At 37.3% G+C, this 26,648-nt stretch overlaps 1 long non-coding RNA gene across 2 annotated transcripts in view; it reads right to left on the bottom strand.

Moving 5' to 3' along the window:
* Window positions 1-1,013: 1,013 nt before the first annotated feature.
* Window positions 1,014-26,648, bottom strand: part of LOC134761479 (uncharacterized) — a 38,136-nt gene continuing 12,501 nt past the window's right edge. Inside the window, exons 4-5 of one of the 2 annotated variants that reach the window (XR_010140148.1) lie at window positions 2,480-2,622; window positions 1,014-1,142 (exon numbers count right to left, since the gene is read on the bottom strand). This is a non-coding gene — a long non-coding RNA (uncharacterized LOC134761479). Of the gene's footprint in view, window positions 1,143-1,749; window positions 2,019-2,479; window positions 2,623-26,648 lie in introns of those variants that run through there. The other variant, XR_010140147.1, reaches the window with a different exon arrangement.

The following is a 26,648-nucleotide window of genomic DNA, read 5'->3' as shown; positions in this document are numbered from 1 at the left end:
ATGGAGAAATATGAGACTCATGAGGAATTGTCTCCCAACAAAGCACAAGTATACATTGCATATGAAATAGACATGAGACAACGGGGGAAGGAGGTGGACTATAAAAGCTGGTCTCCAATGTCTTCCAGTGAGCCTGCCCACTAATATTCATGCCATTGTTTAGTTCCATTCTACTTCTATTCAAGTGGCAATACACGACTAAGACTGTTACAAAGACATTGTAGCTTCTGCCTTGGTATTTTGAATTATTCACTTTAGGGATGAGGGCCATAAAGACACTCAGATGTTCCTGTGAAGAAGCACACAGTGAGAGGAGCTGAGTCTCCCGGCCATTAGCCAGCACCAGTTTGCCATCTATCCAAGAAAGCCCCTTTTAAGTGGACCCCCCACCTTATTTAAGCCTTCAGATGCCTGAAGCTCCAGGCACCATCTGACTATAACCTCATAAAAGACCCTGAACCTGAACTCTCCAGTGGATGGCTAACATAATAATAGTCAAGGATGAAATTTGGCTGTGAGTGTTACCTGAAGGGAGAACTTATGACTATGGCCAACATTGGAAACCTTGAAGGTAGAGATGCTATCAGATGTCCTCTGTACAACCTTGTACTTCATCTGGGAGTTTTATCTGACAGAGGTCATCAGGCCAGTACTCTCAGTGACCACTAATTTACTAGGACACAAGCCAGACCACCTCATTCTTGGACCATCCTAGTCATTAGAAACCCTCTCTTTATTAAACCAATATGTGGCTTTCTATGATTTTTGTAAATAGGTCCCAGTGTTTTCAAAATCCACAAGAATAAATCTGATTCTTCTGTACATTAAATAAGTCAATTGTAATGGTGCATGAGAGAGTTCAACTCCAAAAAAAGAATTTTTTTTACCATAAATTTAGTTATATATCTGTGCAATCATTGGATTTTCTTGCTTTCTTATAACATAGCAATGATTTAGTAGCACTGTATTTTCTATTAACAGAGTTGGATACATGAGACAATACCAAACAAAAAAAGAATCAAGTGGTCCTATTTATTCAGCTGGATCTATTTAGCATGCAGTTTGCTTGGCTAAGTGATGATGCTCTGTTAAATCCCAAAGAGATGTGTGCCTGTAGAAACTTGGGGAGGTAGAAGGTTTATCTTGAGCAAAACAAAAATTGTAAAGCTTTTTTCTTCATACATTTAGAAGAAGATACTTTAATAGTTTACTCTGTATGTCACATTCTAGGAGAAATCTAGTGAAGCACTGAGGTGTGTGGCTTTAATAAAGTCGAGCCCATCATTCCTTGGCTTGTTTTTAGATGTGAAGCAATCCACTCACAGAGCAACACTGGAGGCGGAGGGGGGGGAATTCAAATTATCTAGCAGTGAACAGTTCTGATGATGAATGCAGCATTACCATGAGGATGATGACAGTAACATTTAATTGAATTAGAATACCAGGCAGACAATTTCCATCAATAATAAATATGTTGTTGAATCAATAAGATAGCTGCATTGTGATCAGTATTACAGCATAAGAAAGTAATTGCTTAGCATTTCAATCTAATTTTTAAAAAAATTCAAGATGAATTACAATGTTTTATTTCTCTAAGGAACCAAATCAGTGTTTTGCTGAAGCAATGAAGTTGTACATGGAAATGCTTAGTGCTTTGCTTAGGTTCAGAGAGAAAATTAATAGCAAAACTGGGAATACAATCCTCATCTTCTGGATGGTAAGTTTTTTTCAGTCTACAGAGTCACATTATTCTAGTTTATTAAATTCATGACTCTATCAGCTTATGTCAGGCTCTGGAGAAGCTGAGAGAGATGAATTATAGGAAGTGATGAAACCAATAAGAAAGAAGGGGCTCCCATAGATGTGAGTGGACAGGGCTTTTATCAACACTCGAAACACTCAGGCTTTTCTTCCCCAAATGACAATCTTGATTATTTCATCTAGGTCAGACATTTTTAAGTATTTAGTCACCAAAGCTTGTATAATCTCTCTCATGCTGCCATACGGCTTATTATGGTCTAGAGGCAAGGTAGATATGAAACACAGAATCACAAAATGAATCTAACTAAAATTATAATAAATTTGGCAAAGGAGAAATAGCAAATTTTACTAGAATCAATTCTGATCTGGGGAAACTCAAGAGTAGGAAAATGCGGGAAGTGACAGTTAATGCATGAAGGATGAGTAGGAGGTAGCTAGAGGAAGCATGTCAGAGAACAATCCAGATAGAGGGAAGGTATCTTCATACCTTCTTCATACTGAGAGATGGGAGGTGATGTTGGAGTTTCAGAAAATAGAAGAAAGGGGGAACCCAGGGTATACTGAGCAAATGATTGAGTGATGGACACTAAGCCTGAAGCAGTAGATACATGCCACTAACAGGACAGTTAGATCATACAACTGATTTGGATTTTATTTTGTGAATAAGCCACTTCGAAATAATTAAGAGAGGGAATGATTAGGTTGATTGTTTGCTTACCATTTGTTTGTTGTTGTTGTTTTGCTTTTAAATGCTGTTTCGATTGTTATTTGCAATACAGCAACTGGAGAGGAGGCTCATGGAGACAGGAAGAACTGCATTAGTCTAGGTGAGAGATGATGGTGGCTTGGACCAGCGTGATGCTGGACGTGTTGGAGAGAAGTTAGCACATGCAGAAAGTAGACAGAAAGTAAAATCAGCAGAGATCAAGAATAAGGGTGTGTAAAGGGTGATTCTGAATTATCTGGCATTAGAATGTGGGTGGATATTCACACTATTTACCATTTTTGGTAAATACTTTAGTGAGGTAAGGAGATCGAATAGGCTTTATTCTAATAACTGCTATCAATTTTGCTTACTTTAAACAACATCACTATTGCTGTCATCACCCAACCTCCGCTCACTCTGGAGAGTGGACAGAAGGCAATGAAGATATTCAAGGAGTTTGTAGTATAATAAAATTATTAAATGCCACCTCTATTTGAGTAAATGTCTCTTTATGTTTCTTTTCTTTTTTTTTTTTTTTTTGAGATGGTCTTGCTTTGTCGCCCAAGCTGGAGTGCAGTGCAGCAATCCCAGCTCACTGCAACCTCTGCATCCCAAGTTCAAGCCATTCTCCTGCCTCAGCCTCCTGAGTAGCTGGGACTATAGGTGTGCACCACCACATCCAGCTAATTTTTTGTATTTTTAATAGTGACAGGGTTTCACCATGTTGGCCAGGCTGGTCTGGAACTCCTGGATTCAAGTGATCCGCCCACCTTGGCCTCCCAAAGTGCTGGGATCACAGGTGTGAGCCACTGCGCCAGGCCTGTGTTTCTAAATTTCAGTTACCATGTTTTATCCTCTTGCTAAATTGTAGTGTTCCTGAAAGAAGTGTGACCCACATCTTCTGTCTTCTCAAGGAAGTAAGAATGAGAAGAGGGTGGTAAAAGAATGTATTTGTGTGACAATAGGTAGAAATAGGAAGTGGGTGTGAACCTCCCTTCAGTTAACCAATATTGTTTCTGATTGTGTAGCTAATAAAATCATAAAATTGTTTGTTTCTACAAGGTCTGCTTACCTCACATGAGGTGATGTAATGTCTGATTACAACCCCCATGTTGGGGTAAATAATCTTCTTCTCTCTTAGTCTGTATTGTCTATTTTCATACTCAAAACGATGGTGCACCCAAGAGGAGAGCCATAGTTTCTCTTCCCAGCCCCAACAGCAGTACCTAACCCACCCTCCTGGACCAGATACTGGGACTGGTCTGCTAATACCTCTACCAAAACAGAAACTTATTTTCAAACAAATAACATTTTTGGTTGACATCAACAATTCTTCTTTATGATACATGAGGGAGAAAGTGAGAAACAGAGATACAGAAACAGAGAGAGATAAAACAAATATGGTCATATTAGTTTTAATTTTCTAAATTGCAGGTTGTAGTCAATGTATTTGAAATTATTGACAATGTTTAATTGGCCCTTTTCTATATATCATAATACTTTTAATAGGGAAAATATTATTTCTCTAAGTGCTGTAGTACCTGCTAACCTGAGAGCAAAATCTGCTAAACAGAGAGTCTCAGTTCTAAAACATTTTGTGTATTAGTTTTAAAATAAAATGTGTAAATATTTCTTATGTAGTGGCACCATTCAGTTATCCAGAGTACTTTTCTTTATCTTTATGATCCTTCTAAAAGTTTTGCTGAGTTTAGATGCTAAAAATTCACAGATATCTCAGTATTGCTCTGTTGTGGCACATAGTATATCAAATTAAAAATGTAAACTCCACCAAAATATTCTTCTCATGAGATGAGGTATACCAAAGTGCAATTATTGATTTAAACACTAAACTATGTACACTCAAATGCCTATTGTATATCTTTGTTTTTTCCTTGTTTTTGTAGGTATAATTGCTTTCTGTGTGCGAGTACTAGAACTCATTCAAAGGTTTAAAAGCTTATCTTTTTATTTACCTTTCATTTAATATTTGATTAAATATTTCCAATTGGTTTTTAACAAAAAAAAAACAAGCAAAACTTAGAGGACTTGTTTATTTAGAAAATGTTTAGTATCACTGTAGAAATATAGGTCTATTTACATGGGCAGGTAAAAACTAGAGAGGAGCTGGATGCGTGGCGTGGGAGGCTGACTCAAACATCACAGCTTGTTTTCATGCAATGATTAATCATACTACTTAAAAAATAAAAGATCTAGGAAAAATGCAAAACTGGAAAAGCTGATTAGACAATAGGCAGGATGAGACTTACTGGGCAAATCAGGATGAAAATTCACTCTATTGTGACTTCGCTGGGCAGACATCCTGTCTTTCTTCTTTCTGTGCCAAACTACAGAATGTAGATTAGATTAACCTGAGTGATTTTTCCCTGTGACAAATATATTTCTAAAACCTATAAGGAAATGACATAGGTTTTCTAATTTTAACAATCTCAAAACCATTCAGAAAACCATGAGAGCTGAGGCTAACCCTTGAAAGAATCTGCTATAACTAAAACTATATAATGCATCTCATTAAAAGTTTTAAGTACCTCAGGTGGCTGCTTCTGCCTTTGGAATAGTTGAAATAATACACATTTTGCACAATTTCTACCCAAAAATAAAAACAGAAGAAACATTTTCTAACTCACAAAGTCCAGCATTACTCTAATAACAAGATAAAGACATTAAAAGAAAAATGTCTTGTAAAATGAAAAGGAAAACTGCAGACCAATATCTCTCGTGAATGTAGACATGATTGTCAAAAAATATTATCACATTTTATCCAACAATATATATAAAGTATTATACATCATAGCCAAAGGAGATTTTTTTTCAGTTATACAAGTCTAATTTAACATTCAGAAATTAGTCAATGTAATCCATCTATAAGTAGGCTAACGAACGTTTTACAATGACTTTATCAATTGATGCAGGAAAAGCAGATAACAAATCCAGTACCCACAGGTGATAAAACTGTCAGCTGACTTTGTAACAGGGGAGTTTCCACAACTTGATTTAAATAAATAAATAAGTAAAAATAAGAATAAAAAACCTACAAAGTCAAGTAACATAATACTTGATAGTAAAAAACTGAACATTTTCCCTGAGATTGGCAACAAAGCAATGTGCTCTATCACTACTGCTATCCAGTAAGAGAAGTCTTGCTAGTGCTACGAGACACAAAAAAGAAATAAAAGGTGTATAGATTGCAAAGGAAGAAATACGGCTGTCTTTATTCAAAGATGACATGATTACCTACAGGGGAAATCTCAAAGAATTTATATCAAAGAAGCTAAAAAAATTTAACAATCCCTGGAACTAATAAATAAATATAGCAAGGTCACAAAAAGCAAATCTAATATAAAAAATCCAAATGATTTTGAGCAAGGAATAATTATAATTTTATTTTTTAAAAAAGCAATGCCTTTTACAAGTTTGCAAAAAAGTCAGTGAACTTTTTTTAAAAAAAATTTGAATTTACAGAAAATATGTGAAGATAGTACAGAGTTTCCATATGCACCCAGTCTCTCCTATTATTAACATCTTATATTGGTAAAGTACAATTGTCAAAATTACTTAACTAATATTGATACATCTTTATTAACTAAGTATGTATATTATTTGGATTTCCTTGGTTTTTACCTACTATTCTTTTTCTGACCCATGATCCCATTCAGAACACCACATGCCTTTAGTCACTATTTCTCTTTAGGCTCCTCTTTGCTGTGCCTGAAAATGGCAGTGGCTCAGCCATTTCCATCACATTAAATCAAGCGTACATACTCTGACCATGACTTATGTATTAGTCCATTTTCATGCTGCTGATAAAGACATACCTGAGACTGGGTAATTTACAAAAGAAAGAGGTTTATTTGGACTTGCAGTTCCATGTGGATGGGGAAGCCTCACAATCATGGTGGAAGGCAAGGAAAAGCAAGTCACATCTTACATGGATGGCAGCAGGCAAAGAGAGCTTGTACAGGAAAACTCCCCCGTGTAATAACCATCAGATCTTGTAAGACTTACTATCATGAGGCCAGCATGGGAAAGACCTGCCCCCATGATTCAATTACCTCCCAGCAGGTCTCTCACACAACACGTGGGAATTCAAGATAAGACCTGAGTGGGAACACAGCCAAGCCAAATCAACTAACCACTGTTGTTCATCTTGATCATCTGCCTGAGATAGTGTGTGTCAGGTTCCTCTACTGTACAATTACTCTCCCTTCCTTTCTATACAGTACCCTTTGGAAAGAATGCCGTGTGCACAGCCCAAACTTAGGAAGTGTGGAATTATGTTCTATCTCCCTGAGACTGAAATGTCTACATAAATTGTGTGGAATTCTTCTCCAAAAAAAGATTTTATATTCTCCAATTCTGCTTTCTTAAACAGTCATTAATTTATATCAATGTGGAATCATGGATACTTAACTTATATTTTGAGTTTTAATACTTCCTTGTTAGTTTTGTTGCTTTAATTATCCAGCTTCAGCTATCTGGGGCTCCTTCAGTCATCTCCTGTGTCTCCTTGACATACCCTCATGACTGTGGACTTTGGAAAACATTTCTTCACTTCATGGCACTTTGTGAAGCTCCAGGATCATCTAGCCTGTTCCCTGTACCATTCCTAGAACCAGCAATTTTTTCAAGTATGTTGCTTCTTTTTATCTCATAATAGAATTAGAAAACAAACTCTGGGTGATAAGTGCGGTTTTTGCTACTGGGTGTCATTGCTTCTAGACCCTCTCAGTTGCTAGAACAAGGAAATATATGTGTATACTAAACTATGCATATCCATATATCTATAAATATCCTTCTATGTATGCATCTATATGCACACACATGTAGCTAAACATGAGCTCATACTGATGTCTCTAACTCTAATTCATTACCACATGGATCATTCATGCCTTCTCTCTTTGCTTTTCTATAAACTTCCACTTCAACATTTAGAAACCTGGTTCCTACCATCTGCCACCCGTTTTTGTAATTGTTCCATTCCAGTATGTATGTACAGTGGTTTCACCACTGCTAACCTATACATATCAACTTTATCAACTAGAGTACAGTGCTTATGTGCAGTTTCCACTGTTTTTAATCTTACAGATTCCACTAATTCCCAATGTTGCTTAGGTCAACACTTTCCCCACCATGCCTATCAGTGAGGTTGTTTCATACATGTGTACACAGATTCTTTTGTCACAATCTGCATTTCATCCTGGGATCCCCTGAACTACCAAATGATTTTTAAAAACTTGCATAGATTAAGGTTGCTCTTTGTGCTATCAAGTACCATGTATGATACAAACATAGCATTATTAATTCATAGCCGTATATGCAAAGTGTCACTGCATTAAAAATCCCGTGGGCTTTACCTCATCAACTCTGGCTCAGCCTCAAACTCCTGGTAACCACTAATCTATTTACCATACCTATAGTTTTGTCTTTCTAGAATGTCATATATATGGAATTATTTAGTAAGTAGCCTTTTCAAATTAGCCAGTTTTTCACTTGCAATATGTGTTTAAAGTACATCCACATCATTGCATAGATAGATAGCTCATTATTTTACCACTGGAAAATATTCCATTGTTTGGTTCTACCTCATTTTATTCACCTAATGAAGAATACCTTGATTACTACCAATTTGGGGGAAATTATGAATAAAGCTGCTATTAATATTCATTTGTTTGTTTTTGTGTGGACATAAATTTTCAAATCTGTCATATAAAGATGTAGAAGCATAATCTCTATATCATATAGTATGATAACATTTAGTTTTGTAAGAAACTGGAAAATTGTCTTCTAAGTTGATTGTACCATTTTGCATCTTTGTGATTCATCCTTTAGAGTAATTTACATCTTAAACATTCCACACACTGTTTACTTTCTTGATTTGCTCTCTAAACCCAAAGTGGACAGGTAGGCAGCATGCATTTGATGTAGTACAGGAAACAGAGTGCATTTGATTGAGAACCATATCAGTCTGGGTCAGTACCAAAGCATTCTGTCCTAGAGTCATAACCAGGATCCAACATTTCATTCTTAAGGTATAAGTAGGAAGAGATGCTAGAATGCAAATATTTTATTCTGTTTTCTTCCTCAATGAGGTGATAATTATTTACAGTCTGAAAAGATGCTGTGGGAGTCAGAATATAAAGGGAGTTTAAGTTTTGTTTGGGTCTTTAGAACTCATAAAAAGCTTTAGTTCTTTCTTATGTTTTAACTGTTTGTTTAGGATATTATTTGTCAAGAACTCCTAAGGGTGAATAACATTAAATTTGTTGATTATACAAAGCACCACCAAAAGCAAAACTTTTCAATACCAGCAATAGTTTATAAACCTGGAAGTCCCCTAAGAGCTTTGAATATGCTGAAATTTGGACTAGATTAAAGGCTCACTGGATAATATAGCTGGTTCTTTTAGAAATTTGTGGAATTATTTTAGGGGTGCATCTCCCCAGGAAAATTAATTAAGAAACTATCCAAGAGCTTTTGGTTTGAAGGCTGATTCTGATGGCAATTAGCCGAAAGCTAATTTTCCTATCCAAAGGTAATAAATACTAATTATCTCTCTATGTACTCAATGGTACTGGGCATTTTACAAATATTATTTTATCCATTTTCACAAAAATCACGGAAGTTATTATATTACATGGTAATAATAATAGAAAATAATAAAAATTAATAAATAATACTTTACAAATAATAATAGAATATTTTTTCCTTTCTACAGATGAGGAGATTGAAGCTTAGAAAGGATAGCTGCCTTGTTTACTCTTTATTCTCTTAGAAAATGACCTACAATGGGTTCTGTTCTTCATTATATATTAGTTTTTTAGAAAACATATATATAATTAACTTCAAACAGGGGAAGTATCATAAAAGACAGGGTAGAAAGGATGACCACAAGTTAAAAATTAGCCATTCCAATTTAGTTTAGGGAAAAAATAATTGGCTTGTAGATAATTACGTACATGATTTTCACTACCAAGACTATTTTTTGTGTGGCTAAAGATTATTTAATTCTCTTTTTTCTTTTCTTTCTTTTTTCTTTTTTGAGATAGAATCTTACTGTGTTGCCCAGGCTGGAGTGCAGTGGTGGGATCTCAGCTCACTGCAACCTCTGCCTCCCAGATTCAACCAATTCTCCTGACTGAGCCTCCCAAGTACCCAGGTTACATGTGCTCACCACCACACTTGGCTAATTTTTATATTTTTAGTAGAAACAGGGTTTCACCATGTTTGCCAGGCTGGTCTTGAACTGCTGACCTCAGGCAATCCACCCACTTTGGCCTCCCAAAGTGCTGGGATTACAGGCATGAGCCACCGTGCCCAGCCTAATTTTCAATTCTGAGGAGTGAAATAATCAATCATAGCCAGAAAAAAATGAACCATTTAATTCAATTCTATGCCTCCATTGTGACTGCAACTCACCAAGTACTCTTCTCATTCTGAGATAATCCAACCCACATAAGACACTCTTGTCAATTAACTGTTCATATTTAATGTTATAATAATCATATAATAGTAATGCCTTCTTGTTCATTCATTATTTATGTGGAGATTTGGGTAAGTTTACTCTGAGCCTTGCTTTTCTTATTTTTAAAGTAGGCTAGCTTTACCCACATTGCAGTTTCCCCAGTGAGAATTTCAGATAATTTCTGCTAAGCATCTAGAACAGTTAACAGTTTCTAGCACATCAAAGAAAAATCATTTGCAGAAGTGGTCATTATTGCACTATCTCTGAGACTATTTTGCAGTCATCAATATGTATATCCTATCAATATATCTTCTGTTGCCTGTGAAACCTTCAACACAAGTAAGAATATAAAAGATATTTAATAATGACAGTTCAATCCATATTCATTCATTCATTCATTCATTGTCAAGAATGAAGGATGAAGGAGAAAAATCACCAGAGGATCTTTTGGCTTAAGCTTCACTGTTTATTCCATGTAACAAATTCTTCTGTCTGTCCTGGGTTGACACTTGGGCCTCTTTGAATGTGGCACATCGCTTGGTTGATTATGGATGACTCTGTCAGAGGAAAACAATCTCAGAATCTTCTATACCAGAAAATGCTTTCAGTACCAGGCTCCAAAGACATAAAACAAAACCTGAATTCAGATGATTATTTAGAGATATGCGGCATATCAATTCTTATGCTAAGTGTTGTGAGATTAAATTAAAACTATACCCAAGCATAACCTACTTTAAGGACTGGTCACTTGGAATTTGTGTTTCAAAAGGGAGAAGAGTCCCCTTCTGCATCGTAGGATTTCAGGACCCGAAATGCTTATGAATTTCAAGGGGGACGATGATGTGCCGCAGCAACATAGAAGAGTCGTGCAATCTCCATAGCTCACAATTCAAGACCGCCATGACCCTCATGGTGGTTCCTCTAGAGTGGAGGGATACTGACCTTGTTGCTCTTCTTCCCAAAAGGGAAGCCGAACCAGACATAGAAACACACTCTCCTTGTGTCTTAACACCACGTAGTTGTAAAGCCAGACCCAGTCACTTCATCTTCCTCAGGTGTTTGGCTCTGTATCAAATGCCCACATTTAATCACAGCCTAGAAACGGTTCTATGTTGGAGGGTATTTTCATCACTAAAAGGCTCTTTTGAGAGGCCATTGCCATAACAGAAGAATCTGGGTTCTGAAGCAGTGTTGTCAGGAAAACCATGATCATCATGCACAAGGGTGGCACGGCAGATAGAGAGATGTTGAAGAAGAAAACCCCCTGATTGCATTGGGCGGAGCTGTCCAGCGAACAGATTTTGTGTATGTCTCCAGGGAATGAAAATTAGCTCTCCTCAGTTGACAAAGAAGGATGACTATCTTTTTGGAGTCTCCAAAGGGTCCCTGGACCAGATCCCGTAGCAAAGGCTGCAGGGTCTTTCCTGTGATCCCAGCAGCTCAAGGTGAGTCCTCAGACCCCACCAGATTTTGGCCTCCTTGGAAGAGTGGAGTTGTCACCAAAAGAAGCCCAGGGCTGTTCAGTGTGAGCATGGCAGCTAACAGGGATGCTCCCCAGGGGTTCCTGGCTCCAGAGAAATATAGTGGGCTTATGGGCAGCGAGGAGGAAGGAATTCATCCTAGGAGAAGATACCCCTGACCTGGCCTCAGGGCAGATGAATCACAGGAACTAAAACAGATCTCAGTCTCCTTGCAGACAGTGAGTGACATTACATGGACAGAAACAAACAAGCTCCAGGCAAGCAGTAAATCAATGAATAAATGTCTGTTAAAAAAAATTTAGGATGAAGATAAACAGGAATGACAATTTATTTTTATTTTTTATTTTTTTGTTCAGTCCCATGTCTACTCATACAGAATGAGAATATAGTCATTTAAATAGGGTTAAAACTGGTGGTGTGATTTTTCGGAACACCCTTTTGTGGTGGCAGTTTCACTTGGGAGACCAAAATGTAAAGTACAAAAGTGTTTGGTCAGCAGAAAGAGAAAGCATGGAGCGAAGTGACTGTCTTGAGGGATATTTCCACTACTCTAGGACTATCTAGCTGCCCAGGTAATGAGTACAATGCTCCTAGAATCAAATTCCCACTTGTCTGCAGTGGACTGAATTAATTTCTCATCTTTAATTCCCCTTTTCCGGAATCTCTTCAAATTGTCACATGAAAATTACACCAGATATGATAAACTAATTAAAGTTGTAGCAGACGCACTCTAAAATGTCCCTCAAGGATTTATGGCCTTGGATCATCTCTGCTTCTGGAGTGAGGCAGAACCTGTGACTTGTTTCTAAGCACCAGGATATGAAAAATGAGATGGGATCAGTCTCCTTTGATTGGGTTACATTATTTAGCAAAATGAACACATATTTCACTTTTTTTCATTAAGTACATTTTAAGGCAAAAGTGATGAGATTTTCAGGCAACTAAGACTGCAGATGAGGTATTTTTTTTTTTTTTGGTCAAGCAAAAGGGATATTATCTTGACTGGATCTTACTTAAAATTGGATGAAAGCCCTTAAAAGAGAACTGGGAACTTTTATGAGTAAATAAGAATTTTGTTCCCAATCTGGAAGAAGAACACTGCTGTGTCATGATTGCACATGTGGCAGAGAACTGGAGTGGCTTCTAAGACCTGAGGGCAGTCTCCAGCCATCAACCTGGGAGAGCCAGGATTCTCAGTCGCACAGTCCAAGGAGATGAGTTCTGTCAACCTGAGTGAGACTGACTGGGACCCCTCCCTAATCAAGCCTCCGACTGAGTATGCAGCCAGCAGACATCAGGGTTACATCCTGGAGAGACCCTAAGCAGAATATTTGGGTAAGCCAAGATAAGTTGGTAGTAATTGGTTGCACATAAATGGGAAACTAATACAAGAATGTTGCAGACATTTATAAAAATCTTGTGTTCTTGATTGAATTATAAAGCACACTAATTTCATCAGCAGAAGTGAAAGTTACCTCTCAGAGAAGTTTCTTATACTTGAAGTTTCTCCTTCAACAGGTGTACATTCCATTTGTTTCAAATTCAGAGGTGATTTTTCTTCACCTAGAAGCACTTTTTGAAGGTCCCATCTATGCTAAACATAGGATAAATTATACTGAAAATGTATCCCCTCCATTATCAGATTAAAAACAATGTAACAGTGCAGCAACAAATGATTAATTCATTGATCATGGCGTTACTGCCAAGACTGCTCTATAATTCATCAAAAGCTTATCTCACGACCCATTCTTTCTTAAGGTCATTGTATTTTATTTCCTTTCAGTATTCTGCCCATTTGCAACATTATCACCTATTTTGCATTTAGATGAATCTTGGATTGATTCTGAAATACTGGGATGAAAAAAATGCAATAATGACAACCCCTAAGTAGCAGAGCAACTCCCTGCAGGGATGATGTGTGGGTCACCACGTGCACTTCAACCTAGCTATTACCAGTCCACAAATAGCAGGTTCATCATTGTACATTTCTGCCAGAGTCTTTTCAAGCAGGAAGGACCCACAGGCAAGACATTGGGATGCATACCTTTTTAATAATTGAGTTGTACGGAAAGGATCACCATCCCATGTTTCGTCTTCAAAGATTACCTAGCCTGAGAAGTATCCTCAGGGTTTTTTTGGGGGGATGCATGTAAATTGTACTTCTCACCTAAATAATGTTGAAACACACACACACCAGCTAAGTGATTGAAAGTTAACCTGATCCAATAGAGACAATTTTAATGTTCAGTGATAAAGAAGTTGTGGAGTTCACTGACTGTATTAACCAAACAAACATTGGATTATCCCATGTGTATCCCAATGAATAGCACCCTTCTACTTGCCCTTGCCAATAGCTCTAAAAAAGTTAGAAAAGGAAGGAAGGAAGGAAGGGAGGGAGGGAGGGAGGGACGGAGGGAGGAAGGGAGGGAAAAAGAAAGAAAAGAAAGGAAAAGATAAGAAAACATAAAAAGAAAAGAAAAGAAGTCATCAAAATATAACCCATGCTATTGATAGGAGCTAAATCACAGGATGTAGCTTATGTGAAAGTTCACTGAATTCCAGAATTAGACCAACTCTCCCATCCAGTCTTAGCACTGGACTGGGGTTGCTGCAGATGGAAGCCTGCATAGTAAGACTTGCAGTGTGGAGGAGCCAAGGCTACTTATATTTTCCTTGGACAGGCCTGCTGAAGAGAGAGAAGACCTCTAGAGGCCACCTGACCATGAGCCCTTAACCTCCCCAAATTGACCAGTTAGAGGACAGTCCCCTATCTGGAGGCAAAATGCTATAGAGGTGACCACAGGTCCATCGTATAGGTGACCACAGGCCCATCATATAGGTCATATGTAATCAATGTTCTCTTAAAACACACACACACTCACACACACAAGCTTTAACATATTGCTAAATGAAGAAACTCCATACCAGTTTAGAACACTGAGTAGAAGTTACTATGATATGTTATATGTCATAAATTAAAGCTAAGAGAGTTAATAACGGATAATATGAGAGATATGCTAAAAATACTTTGTACATGGTATGTAGTCAAACAAAGGAAGACACTGGCAATTGTTAGATAAAAAAATCTGAAGTTAATCATGCAATGCAGAGAACAGAGTGGCAGTTCTTTCTTGAAAGAATACAGAAAATAGTGAGAAGACTGCCAAATCATGTCTGGGAGATAGATGAACCTCATGCTGAGCAAACAGTGTGTGGTCGTGTTGACACCTCCATCTCTGCTGGACTGCCGAAAAGCCACCAGGTCACCATGCTGTGAACAAATTGTCTCCTCTGTACCTGGCCCCAAAACCTTCCACATCACGGAGCAACAGGGCCTATACTTCTCCATGAAATAGCAGCACCTACCTCCACCCCTTCCATCCATCAGTCCTCTACCTCGGGGGAGGCTCTAGAATTGGAGGTTTATAGGAGGTTTTGTCAGTCTAGACAAAAGGAAGGGCCAGGGATGCTTTTCTGCAAACATCCTTTGCTTTCAATTTTCTCATATTGTAGGCTCATCAGGCATGTCTTGGGTTGGAAGTGAGTATGAGATTATTGGAGGACTCTATCCCACCAAGCCGTCCTTAGCACCATCTCTTTTCCTCTCCAACATTATACCTTAGATTCAGAAACTGCTTCCCATTCAAGAAAATCCTACACCACATGGCAGAGCATCCCTCCCCTTCTCTTAAAATAATAGCAATACTAATCAATCAGAATTTTTATTAGCACACTGGAAAGTTGGTTGTTAAACCTTCCCCGTGTGCTTCCTCCATGGTTCCCCTGGAAGAGCCATGCTGCTGGCCCAGCCTGAAGCACATCCTTGCTCACTTTGAAGGAATAATGGTGCTGGGTTCTAAGGGCCATGGAGGCCTGATGTGACATTAGTAGGTACATAACTGGTACTTCGGGCAGTCAGAGGAAAATGAGTATCAAAGTGGTATTTAAGGAAGTTCTCCTCAGTATCCTGGCCCACAGACTTTAGAAGTAAACTCATTTGGGGTACTCAACAACCAGTTATGGGGATGGCACCTGGAGAACCAGTGTCACTTTGTATTAGTTTGTTCTCACACTGCTAATAAAGACATACCTGAGTCTGGGTAATTTATAAAGGAAAAAAGTTTAATTGACTCACAGTTCCACAGGGCTGGGAAGGTCTCAAGAAACTTACAATCACGGCAGAAGGGGAAGCAAATATGTCCTTCTTCCCGTGGTGGCAGGAAAGAGAAGAATGAGCAAAAGGGAGAAAATCATCTTATAAAACCACCAGATCTTGTGAGAACTCACTCACTGTAATGAGAACAGCATGAGGGTAATGGCCTCCATGATCCAAATACCTGCCACAGGGTCCCTCCCATGACACATAGGGATTATGGCAACTATAATTCAAGATGAGATTTGGGTGGAGACGCACCCAAATTGTATCACCCTTCTACGAGCTCATGTTTATAACTGGGAATTAGGTGACACTCAGCTCACGCTGATGGGCTGAAAGCTCCTTGATTCACTGGGAAGAAGAAATGTTAACAAACATAAACAAATAAATAAAACAGTGACAGATTCCATTAGAAACAGTAAAGCACACAGCAGTCTGGAGGAAGTTTACTAATCATTAAACTTGTTTACTGTATAAGGCTATGCAATTCATTCAGAGTAATTAATCTGAAAGATAATATTAGCTAGAACACATTAGTAATGCTGAGGTAGCTAAGTAGCTTAAAAATACCAACAAAAGGAAATGAAAATATAAACGAGAGAAACAAATAAATTCTATAGAATTAGCACACTTATAAGCAGAACCAGTCACATAATTTGTGAAGCCAGTGCAAAAATGAAAATGTATCATTTGACCAACAAGTCTCAGTTTCCCTAATACCATCCCCTATCCATCACTGCCCCTCTCCCCAGTCCCTGGTAACCACCATTCTACTCTGTTTCTGTGAATGCACTGTGGTTTATTATTATTATTATTATTATTATTATTATTATTATTATTCCACATATAAGTAAGACCATGCTATATTTTTCCTTCTGTATCTGGCTTATTTGATTTAGAATGTTTTTCAGGTTCACCCACCTTGTCCCAAGTGTCAAGATTTTCTTCCCTTTTCAAGGCTGAATAATATTCCATTGTTAATATCCCACTATTGCTTAATTCATGTATTCATTGTTGGATGCTTAGGTTGATTCCATTTCTTGTCTGTTGTCAGTAATGTTGCAATAAATATGAGAGTGCAGGTATCTCTCTTCAACACACTGATTTCATTTCTTTGGATATACACCCAGAAAAGGGACTGCTGGATCATATGATAGTTCTATTTTTAATTCTTTGAGGAATCTCAATACTGTTTTCCACAGTGGCTGTGCCAATTTACATTCCCATCAATAGTGTATAAGGTTTTCCTTTTCTCTACATCATTCCCAACATGTGATCTTTTGTCTTTATGATAATAGCCATCCTAACAGGTGGGAGGTGATATCTTATTACAGTTTTAATTTATGTAGAATGAATAAGTTCTAATGTGCAGCATGCAGATTATAGTTAATACTACTGTGTTATATACATGAAATATGCTAAAGGGTAGATATTAAGTGTTCTGACCACACTCAAAGAAATGGTAACTCTGTGAAGAGACGCACACATTAACTATCTTGACAGCAGCCATGAGTTCACTATGTACAAGGATTTCAAAACACCGTGCTGCATACATTAAATATATAAAACTTCAGTAAATATTCTTAAATGAAAACATGAGACCTCCTCTTCAAAAGTAAGAAAAATAAGCTCAGTTATAGATACTCAAATATAGACCCTTTTATATAAAAATAGTTGGGTTTTGTTTTTGAAATGGGGTCTCACTCTGTCACCCAGGCTGGAGTGCAGTGGCTTGATCTTGGCTCTCTCCAACCTCTGCCTCCTGGGTTCAAGCGACTCTCCTGCCTCAGCCTCCCTAGTAGCTAGGACTATAGGAACATACCAGCAAGCTCAGCTAATTTTTTTATAAAAATATTTTTCATTAATAATAACTGGAGTAATTTTGTACATAAGTAACACCACAATCAGAAATGTACAAAATTACTCTGATTAAAATTTTTTTCATTAATAAAACTCATAGTAATTTTGTACATAACATCACAATCATAAATTGCAAAAATAATATTTTGAAATAATAATTGTATATAATAAATAAGTAATAATACTTTATTAATGTGATACCTTGATAGAGCATAAGATTTCAATGGCTAAATTTTTCTGAAAATACTTCTACTAAGCCATTAACTTATGCACTTAGCAACTTTATTTTCTATTGATATAATTATAAACAATGTCACTTGCTCTTGGGAAATGTAAAATCACAAATAATTTTTATTATATTAAATTTTGAGTAGACTCAAAATCCTGATCCAACTGTTCCTGAAGAGTATTAAATTGGCTGTGACAACAATAGGATAAATACCTAACGAGGCCTTTTGAAAAACAAATTTCAGTGCATCTAAAGATGATGATTCTTATGGAACAATTTTATGAAAAGGCTTAAATCTTCATATACATCAACTTTGAGTCTGAATTTAATCTTAAATTTAAATGTACACAGTCATATTTTAATGATTTCTCTGCCAGTTCCTGTAACTTTTGAAGGCAGTACAAGAAACCCAGAGTGGATTCACAAGTGGTCCTCATTTCAAAGTGCCTTTTCATGCAGTAATCACTCTATCTTTGATAAGGAGGTAATTAATTTTAAAATTATCTTTCTCATTAATAATCGGTTCATCCAAAGCTTCATATGAATACAGGGTTTTTTATCATCACGTGCGACGATCTTTAAATATAATTTCTACTTCTAAGGTTGTAGGTATTTAATTTGTAGTTTTGCGGCAGTTTTTCAAGTAAGAGACTGTAACTCCTTGAAGATCTCTGGGACCTCCCTGACAGGCTTTAATGACAGTGTTCATGTGTATGCTCTTATTTTGAAATAAGAATAAATATTTTGAAATTGAATAAAATAATTTATTTTTACAAAATAGTGTACAACAATTTTGTAAAAATGTCCTCCCAGAGGTCCAGAAGTTTCCATACAGCACCCAGAGTGCAGCATGTTATCTGAGGGGAGGCTGCAGGCAGGGGTTCCAAGACAGACAGGCCAGCTGGTCACCCACAGCAGGTCCCAGCCTTGTCCCCACCCAGGCCCCTCTTCTCTCCCTCACTGGCACTGCTGGCATGAATGCTCCTGCTTCTGCTGCCACCTCACAGGCACATGCACATGCCTTTTTGTGCTTATCTCTTTGTTCAGCTAATTGTCACTCTATTCCGTTTCTCCTCTTTCCAGGCACTATGGGTTTGAAGGCGCTGTCTCTGAGTCCTGAAACTGAGGGGTTAATCTGATCAGGTCTGCCTGCCTTGATTGCTTTTGGTCACTTACCTTGTGTTATCTTTATTATTGTTTTCCTTTCTCCACGCAGCCGAAGGCTGCGGCAGCAGAAGGTTTCGCGACTGAACGCTCAAACTTAACCTTCACTGGACACTTTACAGATAACATTCAAAGGTCACCATGGTAACGGTTGCTTCAGTTGTTTTTGAGAAACTTAAGCCAGCTTCCCTCAGTTCAAACTGGTTGAGACCATGAACCCTTCAACTGAGCCTGTGCGAGTGCCGTACAGCACTTGGACCTTCCATATTTTACCCCAAACTACCAGTGGCATTTTGATGTTGGAGGGCTAAAAGATCCATCCTTAGATTATGGTGACACTACTGTTTTCTGTACATATGTCTTGTGAAGTCCCATGAAGCCTGATTGCGTTTATGCAGAATGAACCTGTTATTCATTTTTCACCTTAGAACACCCTACTTTCCTAACTCATAAATATCCATAAGCCTTATCTTCAGGGAGGAGGATTTGAGACCTGTTCTCCTGCCTCCTTGCTCTGTGGCCTTGTGAATACATCTGTTCTCTTTTGCAAAGCCCATGTCACAGTGATTGATTTACTGTGTGCAGGCAGAATGAACCTGGACATGGCCAATAACAGTACGTTCTGCTCAAGTGCCCCTAAAGTGAAAGTTGAGTTATCATTATCTCAGCGGAGATGTGAGGAGCCTACAGACTGACAACAAAGGTCTCCCCAGCTTTGTGGCCCTGTCCTTAAAGGAAAGGAAACTGAGTTCATCAGATCATTTCCCTCCATTCCCCACTGGAACCCTAGCAGTCTGTGGTCAGCCCCAGTACTATTATTCAAACCTTGTTATTCTCACATTTTTCTTCCCAAGGGTGGTCAGGCGTCCCGCCTATTCAAGAGTGATGGGTGTGTGAGCCCGAATCTCATTCCCTTTCTCTCCAGCCCATGTACCCCATGCTCCTAGCACACACAGTTTCCACCATGCCCTAACCAACTGAGGCTCAGGGCACCTTGATAATTTGCACACGCTGTTCCAGCTGCCCAGAGGACCCATCCCCTACTCCTTCACAACACCCTAGTAACTCCTAAAGATCCAGAATGAATCCCTTCTCCTTTATGTCTCAAGCCCTTTAGTCTTTTTACTGTCTGTCTCTCATGGCATTTGCAAAGGTTAGGTTAGATCGTGAGCCACACTCCCTACAATTATTTCTTCACATGTCTTCCATTTTCAAACTATCTATAAATCTGTAATGATTTTGACAAAGAATACAAATGTTCCTTTCATATTTTACTCAAAATATTCTCTGCCAGTGACCAGCTTTAGCATGGATTGTTTTTCTCCCCTACCCCATCTTGCCATAATACACCCCCTAATTAAATCTGACAACATTATTTTGCTTCTATAATTTTGTCACAGCTCTTATTCTTCTCCTTCATTCTCCTTACTGCAATAAACTAGCATAGCATCTTTAGATTTTCATAAAGACTTCAATTTTATTTTCTGCAAATAAATATGTTTCAGAAGAAATCTGAGCATCTACAAACCCCAAATTGGAGCTCCAATTAGGTAATAAAAAGTATTTAAGTTTAGAAAGAGAAGAACAAAGGAAAAGCGAGATGTATGTTTATGTCTATTCACGTGTCTGTGTGTGTGTGCGTGTATAAATCAAATACATTGGTCAGCAGACCACCCCCATATCAGCTAGGATCCAGGCAGTGAAGCAAACACTACTCTAGTTTTTCCAAATATAGGGAGTTTAACATAAAGATCTGTTACATAGGTGATGGGAAGATGAGAAGGCAGGCAGGTTAGCATGGCAGTTTAACTGCATGAAGGAGCTACTGTCCCAACAGTAGGAAGCAGTAGAATTTCAAGTAACCAAATACAAGAGGCATTTTGATGGGGCTAGCATTTTATACTGGGGACTGCCTAGTAAAAGTTGGAACCATGGAGCTCAGGGCTTTCTAGGAACCTGAGCAGCAAGGAGATGTGGCTGCTACTGGAAACACTCACCAAGGCAGAGAGAGAGGGGGAGATACCCTGGCATCCCTTCCCTTCTGTCCTTCTGTCTCCTGCCTGTACCTTTCATTGGTCAGACTGAAAGGGAAGCCAGGTAATAGGGGAAGAGAGTGGGCTGGAATCAGACCCCTGTGATAAAATCATGCAACCAACACAGCAGGACAAGCACTGATGTGCACATCCCTATGGAAGCATAGTGGACTCAGGTGCACAAGCAAGCCTGCTTCCTGTCACTACAAAAAAGATGACGAGGCCAGGCGCAGTGGCTCACACCTATAATCCCAGCACTTTGGGAGGCCTAGGTGGGAGGATCACAAGGTCAGGAGTTCAAGACCAGCCTGTCCAACATGGTGAAACCCTGTCTCTACTAAAAATACAAAAATTAGCTGGGTGCAGTGACATGCACCTGTAATCCCAGCTACTTGGGAGGCCGAGGCAGCAATATTGCTTGAACCTGGGAGGTGGAGGTTGCAGTGAGGCAAGATTGCACCACTGTACTCCATCCTGGGTGACAGAACAAGACTGTCTTGAAAAAAAAAAAAAAAGATGATGAAAGTCTGTAGCAAAGCACAAAACTATCACTCCCTTCCCTGCATGTTACAGTTTATTGAAGTGATATACTCTCTCTCTCTTTTTTTTTTTTTTTTTTTTGAGATGGAGTCTTGCTCTGTCACCCAGGTTGGAGTGTAGTGGCGCCATCTTGGCTCACTGCAACCTCCGCCTCTCAGGTTCAAGCGATTCACCTGCCTCAGCCTCCCAAGGTGATATACTCTTATCTTATGAGTTTCACAATATTTTAAGGAAAAGGATTGTGCTATGGACTAAATTATGTCACCCTAACATTTCTATTTGAAGTCTTAACCCCCAGTACTCCAGAATGTGACTGCATTTGGTAACAGGGTCTTTAGAAAGGTAATCAGGTTCAAATTAGGTCAACAGTGTAAGCCCTAATTCAGTACGACTTGTGATCTTACAAGAAGGGGAAATTGGGACACAGACGTGCATAGTGGGAAAACCAGGTGAAGACACAGTTTAAGCTACCCAGTCTGTGATATTTTGTTGTGGCAACCCTAGCAGACTAATACAGACTCTTTTTTTTTTTTTCCGCTTGGTTTATGTTTCCATACCACCCACGTCTTTCCACAGGACTGAGATATGATTGCAGCAATTGTTATGTGCCCACAGACACATCTGAGTAGCAAGTGTTTTATTATACGTAGAATCCCCCTTCCTTGAGATAATCAAAGCTTTACTTCTCCATGCTGACAAATTCACTTCTGACAAAGTGCCCAGAACATCTAAAATTCCGATGAAGCCTGCTATGTTGGAGCACAGGAATGTGCCTAGAACATCTGAAATTCAGATGAAACCTGCTAATCTCACAGTGCTACATTGGAGCAGAGGAATGTGATCCCAGAGATGGGAGGCCAGTGGCTGCAGTTACACATGCCTTAATGAGGAAATTGGAGATGGGACAGTTTCCAGGGTCTATCTTTGTATTCTCTAATCATCCCTGTGCCTCGTTTCTGCTGCCCTGTGTCCTCCTGGATCGTCCTCTTTGGAACATTCTTCCTCAGCTTAATTCCAAAGAGTACTCCACAAAAACCACCTTTTCTGTCTAGTTTTATAAAACCTTTTCAATTTAAATCCAAGGGCTTGGATACTTTGTGCTTTTTCAATGTGATTCCAAGAGCGTGGATACTATGTGATTCCAAGGGTATGGATACTGTGTTAATTTATAACAGACGAATAAAGATGGATAAAAGATGGTATAACATTACTACATGAACAAGTTCACAGCCCTGGATGAGCAAGTAGCCTCTCTGCTATATTTGGGGTTCACAAATCTTGGGGAAGACCCTAAAATGAATAAGGAACTTGCTGGGAGCAAATCCTGTAAACCTTTGCTTCCCTAACCTTTGTCATTAAAATGTGCCTTCTGGTGGTAGGTTATTGATGTTTGCATGCCTGACCCACAGGCAGCAATCACAATGCACATAAATATAGGTCGGTCAATAAGAAGAGCCTTTCGAACAATTAGGTTTGCAGGTCTGAGGTCTGTTGGGATATCAGAATCTTTAAGAGCACATAATTTCATTGTTGGCTCAAAGCGGTAAACAGACACAAGAGAAGTTATGAATCTAAAAAATAAAAATATCAAATGACGAACAATGGATTCAGCGACCTTATTTAGACACAGTGAGTTGATTTAAAGGCATTTGTGCATCAGTCTATCTTCTAATCTGGTGGGAAAATGGCATCTCTATAACGAATTGGGTAGCATTAATTTTTTCAGGATTTTCTAATGAAATTTTTCAAGAACACAGCAAACTGAAAGAAGTTTACAATGAGTCTGAAAATATCCACCACCTAGATTTTATCATTATTTTATTATACTTGATTTATCAAATCTATACATCCATTTATCATTTAATCCATTTTTAGAAATGCTTTCAAGTATATTGCAGACATCAGTACACAACTTTTCAAATGCTTAAGTATGCATACATTAGCATGATTTCAATATTTCTTTATAGATTTGTATTAAAATGTATACACAATGAAATGCATAAGTAGTAAGTGTAGATTTACTGAGTTTTTTTCAAATACATACACCATAACCTAAACCCCTATCAAAATATAGAATATTACGCTTAGCACAGAAAGTTTCTTTATGCCACTTCCAGTACTACCCCCCCACTACACCCAAATTGGCAGCCATTGTTCGGATTTGTTTTTTCAATAGAGATCAGTTTTGCCTGTTTAAAATTTTGTGTAAACGAAATGGAGCCATATGTTCTCACATGTGTGAGGCTTTTTGTTCAGCATGCTTTTGTAATGCCTCCATGTTCTTGCATTCACCAAACATTTGTTACTTTTTTATTGTAGTGTTCCATTGTGGGAATATTCCAATTTGTTTGTTCATTCATTATTGAAGATACCTGGGATGTCGTCAGTTTTTAACTATTATAAATAGACCTGCTATGAACATTTTGGAAAAACCTTTTTGTGAACTTGTTTTCAGTTCTCTTGAGTAAATAATTAGGAGTTGAATTTCGGGTCATAGGAAAGATATATTTGGCTTTGTACAAAATTGTTATGTTACTTTATGTAGAAATTTATATATGTATGTGTGTTATAACTCAAATTGTTTCAGCTTTGGCCATTGAGAGCTCTTTTACATGGCATCTGTACCTCTTGACATACATACGATACGATGATAGCTGTAGGTTTTATGTAGATGATCTCTATCTGGGTGAGGAAGTTTTAGGCCTAGGTTGCTGAGATATTTTTTATCATGAAAGGTGTTGCATTTTGTCAAATGCTTTTTCTCCATCAATCGATATGATTGTATGGCATTTCTTCTTTACACTATTAATTTGGAAAATTATATTGATTGTTTTTTTTTTTTTTTGAATACCAGATGAGATTTTCATCCCTAGGAATAAATCCCCATTTGGTGAAAATATATATATATATGTGTGTGTGTGTGTGTTTGTGTGTATGCATATATAATGTTAACCAACATATTTTGGTTAATATTTTGTTCAGGATATTGGTGCTTATGTTCTTGAGGAATATTCCTCTATAATTTTCTTTCTTTTTTTTATAAGTAATGTCTTTTCCTGATTTTGTATCAGGGAAATAGCAAACTCCAAAATGATTTTAGAAATATGTCTTCTATTTCAGAAAGAGACTATGTAGAATTGTTATTTATTCTCTAAAGTTTGGTAGACTCCACCAGTGAAACTATCTAAGCCTGAAGTTTTTTTCTTGGAAGGTTTTTAAATAATAGTTCAATTTTCTTTATAGTAGGACTATTCAGATTATCTGTTCTATCTTGGACCAGTGTTGGTAGTTTGTACTGTTCAAGTAGTGTCCATTTTATCTAAGTTGTCAAATGTAAGTGCATAGAGTTGTTTGTAGCTCTGATTATTTACTATCTGTGATACCAGTAGTGATATCCCCTCTTCATTTCAGATTTCTGTAAGATGGATGTTCTCTTTTTATTTATTTATCAGGCTTGCAAGAAGTTTATCTGTTTCATTGATCATTTTGAAAGACCACTTTGAGTCTATTAATCTTTCTCTATTGTCTTATTTTAATTTTTATCATTTTTTGCTGTATATTTTTATTTTATTCTTTCTTCCTGATTTTGGTTTATTTTGCTCTTGCTCTTCTTTTCTAGTAAGTTAAAGTGCTTTCCTTCAGACCGTTCTTCATTTCTAAGCCTTATGACCTTCCTTTTCAGCAGAACTTATTTGCATTCTACGTACTGTGATATGTTGCGCTTTCATTGTCATTCAGTTCAATGTGTTTGTATATTTCCTTTGAGACTTCCTCTTTGATCCATGTGTTATTAGACATATGCTAATTAATTTCCAAGTATTTGATGTAATACTTGAAAAAATGGGAAGATTATGAATAACTGGAACCTCATTTTTTGTTATTGAGTTCTAATTTATTTACATTATAGTTAGAGAGTATACTTTTATTATTTATAAAATTTTAAACATATTTAAGTTTGTTTTATGAACTGATAATGTCTATATTGGTGAATATCCCTGGGGCACTTAAAAAGAAAGTATATTCTGCTTTGGTTGGCTGAAGAGTTCTGTAAATATTAATCAGATTCTGTTTATTGGTATTACTGTTCAGTTCTTCTGTGTATTTTATGATTTTCTGCCCATCATTTATTTTAATTACTGAGAGGAGGGTTATTGATGTGCCCAATTATAATCGTGAATTTACCTATTTCTCCTTTCAGATTTATTAGTTTTATTTTATTTTTTGACAAATTATGATCATATATAATTATGGATACATAGTGATGTTATAATGATATATGTATACCATGTGGAATGCTTGAATCAAGCTAATTAACATATCCCTCATCTTAAATACTTATCATTTATTCTTCCTGTCTAGTTGCAATTTCATATCCTGTGATCAAAATCTCTCCATTCTTCTCCTCACCTCTCAGCCTCTGGTAACCGTCATTCTACTCTCTGAGTCCATGAGTTTTTAACTCCTAGAAGCAGAGTGTTCTTTCTTTACATATTCTGTGCCTCTGTTATTTTGTGCATATGCTTGTAGGATTGTTCTGTCTTCTTGGTGAATAGCACTTTTATTATTATTTAATGTTATTTTTTCTGGAATATTTTCCCTGAAGTCTAGTTGATCTGACATTAATATAATAACTTCAGCTTTTGTTTGATTTATGTTTGCATGGCATATATTTTTCCATTCTTCCCCTTTTACTTACACGTATCTTTATATTGGAAGTGAGCTCCTTGCAGATAGTATATAGTTGGTTTATTAATTTGTTAAGTTTATTCTAACAATCTGTGTGCTTGATATGCTAGCATTTGATCTACTATTATATTATTGGTTTGCATCATTGACTTTTAATTAGATTTAGTTGGTATATCTAGAAGCTATAATATTAGAATTATGTTTGAAATAGTGAAGGAGTATCTCCTTTTATGAATCTTGAAATACATATTTTTGAAGTAGTACAATTGCTTAGAGTATTAAGTACAGTTTTTCTAAAATATGGAAAGAGCTTTGTAGACTGTTAATGAATACAGGGTTTCCTTTGTGATAATGAAAATATCTGAAAGTAGATTTTTGTGAGAATTGCACAAATTTGTGTATTACAAATCAGTAAATTGTGTATTTTAAATAAGTGAATTATATGGTGTATTAATTATATCTCAATAACACTGTTAAAATTCAAAGGTAAAAACAAACAGAAAACTGGTAGATCAATTTGCTCTCACTTTTTACTAATTTTAGTGATGAAAT

The sequence above is a fragment of the Pongo abelii genome, chromosome 4 (genome assembly GCF_028885655.2).
Source record: "Pongo abelii isolate AG06213 chromosome 4, NHGRI_mPonAbe1-v2.0_pri, whole genome shotgun sequence".
In the NCBI taxonomy this organism is placed as follows: Eukaryota; Metazoa; Chordata; class Mammalia; order Primates; family Hominidae; genus Pongo; species Pongo abelii.
This window is presented reverse-complemented; position numbering and strand designations above follow the sequence as displayed.